This window comes from Penaeus chinensis, chromosome 7 (assembly GCF_019202785.1).
Source record: "Penaeus chinensis breed Huanghai No. 1 chromosome 7, ASM1920278v2, whole genome shotgun sequence".
NCBI classification, from domain to species: Eukaryota; Metazoa; Arthropoda; class Malacostraca; order Decapoda; family Penaeidae; genus Penaeus; species Penaeus chinensis.
This window is the reverse complement of record NC_061825.1, coordinates 24,760,748-24,763,247: the sequence shown is the minus strand read 5'-3', so window position 1 is coordinate 24,763,247 and position 2,500 is coordinate 24,760,748. Positions and strand designations below refer to the sequence as shown.

General features: G+C 34.1%; 1 protein-coding gene across 1 annotated transcript in view; it reads right to left on the bottom strand.

Moving 5' to 3' along the window:
* Window positions 1–2,500, bottom strand: part of LOC125027048 (nuclear RNA export factor 1-like) — a 33,655-nt gene that overhangs the window by 25,956 nt on the left and 5,199 nt on the right. The gene's annotated exons all lie outside the window — the stretch shown is intronic.

Below are 2,500 nucleotides of genomic sequence, written 5' to 3'. Positions count from 1 at the left end.
AACGTGGTCACTGCAGGAATAGAACATATTTTAGTATTTGCCGATTTCTAAAATTTGATCTGCCATGTTAACAGTTAGCCCTTCCACAAAATATATTTTGTAACAGTAGAGGATTACAATGATCTGGTAGGAGCTGGGTACACTCCGGTGGATGGCTTTACTAATTTTGGAGATAAACACACTGACAGTGAAATATCAAATAAATATGAAAAATTCCACTGCAATTTTTTCTAAGACAACTAGGCCTATTTCTCAAGTTAAAATGGAATATCCTACAAGAACTATAGGTATACTGCTGATATAGAGCAATTTTGACAGGAAATATTGAATACAGTCTTCGTTGTAAATTTGTCCCAGTAGTAGGGGAGAGCATGAAGTATAGCAGGGAAATGCAGGGTAAAAAAGACTGGAAGAGAATGTGTACATTTGACAGGCAATATTGAATAGTCTTCATCGTGGTATATTTGTCCCAGTAGTAGGGGAGAGCATGAAGTATAGAAGGGAAATGCAGGGTAAAAAAAACAGGAGGAGAATGTGTAAAAAAAAAAATAACTAACTAACTTTGAATTGCCTAATGACATTCTACAGACTTGTCTATCATCATTGAAAGGCTGATGTGCCAACTTTTAAAAAAGTCAACAAGCACCTACCCATCCTATAGTAAAATCTACAGTTATTATAATATAAAAATAAAATATGTTATAACCATATATTCCCAAGCCAGGGGACTCAAAACTCTGTACCCCTGTGGTATTTGCACAATACTTTCCAACCATAATAATTACATAGCCAGGAGGTTCTGCCCCCTGTACCCCCAACTATTTACCCGGCCTCCTCCCTTGCCAAGGGGCTCTGCCCTGTGAAATCCTGTGGTACTATACAATCCCTTGAACCATCAATCATCAGATAGTACATCCTAACCACATGCCTAACCTGGAGCAGGGTTCACAAAATTTCTCAGATAAATCTGAGACTAAATATAGAGACTATGAAAATTGTCTCAGTCAGAAAATTTTTTGTCCGAGATATTTTCTTATCAGGTCTGTCAGGTGTTGTGCCACATACAAAGATATCAATAAATAAATAGAAGAAACAAATTCTTTTTTTACATTTATCAAAATAATGTGTATTTGTGGTATATATACAGTTTTTTTTTATACTGATGCACACATGAATAAAAATATCAATAACACCTGACATAAATCATATCCTTTAAATGAACATTTGTCTACATTGTTCATTTGCACTCAACTTGTTTCATATTCATACTATGCATATTGAGGTGAAGACACCCTTCCGATCGCTATGTTTCCCTATCAGGGCTCTGTCCCCATACCCCCTTCTGATCACCATGTTTCCCTAAAAGGGGCTCTGCCTCTGGCCTCTCTCCCAAACACTAGGTTTCCCTATCAGTGAGTCTGCAGCCAGACTCCCTCCTGATCGCCTCTGCCCCCAGATCTCCTCCCAAATGCCATATTTCCCTAGCTGGGAGCCGTAAAAAACAAAAAACCTTCCTATTGCCATGTTTTCCTAATCAGTTTGGTTATTCATTATACATGTGCTGCGTGGTGCAGCGGTAGAAATCTCATCTAGCAATCTTGCTGACCTGCGTTCAAATCCCTTGCCACCTGTGGAGGGTAACCCCAGTCATTCCTTGCACACAGGGGATAATTTAGAATGAAACTGACACTATGTCACACCATGAATATCCATAGTAACAATTGGAATCAAACTAAATAAAAAAAAATAATTAAAATTAATAACTAAAAATAATAATAAAGAAATTCCTAATCTAACCAGAGGATGGGAAGAGCTCTGCACAAAGAAGAAGGTGTAGACATATTCTTTAATATCAAACATGCATTTTTGTTTTGCTTGCAAGGTTGGCCAATTCAAATCATAATGACTTAAATCAATATCTATATCAAATGTTTTTTTCTTTTAATCATTGATTTAAACCAAAATTTGCTTCTGCCCAAAGCAACATGGAATTTAAAGGGAAAAATATGAAATTAAACATAATTATACCTGCTTTATATATTTCTGTGAAATTGAACACTAAAAACTTCCTTTTACAATACAACAAAATTTCCACATTACATTAAAAATCAAAATAGAGAATTTTACTTGTAATGAACAATACTTCTTTCTGTGAAGTAGAAAACTAAAGCACTTCCTTTTACAAGACAGCACTAAAAGAAATTATACATACTATTCAAAAAATAAAAGAGGTTTACTTATGATATATTATTATATTTATATCCTAAAGTCCTCAATTTAAAAAAGAAAATTCACAATTATTATGGCATGTATCTAAAACAAACGCACACTGAATTTAAACTGGAAAAAACATTCTTCTTTGAGAAGTTATTATCCCCTTCTTTTGAAATGGTAGTTCATGAAAACAAATTACGTTTGTAGAAATTTAAATATAAAATCTTTAAAAAATAAAGCTTTTACTTTTGATTCTTATGTTAATAACATTGGTTCTTTTATGCAT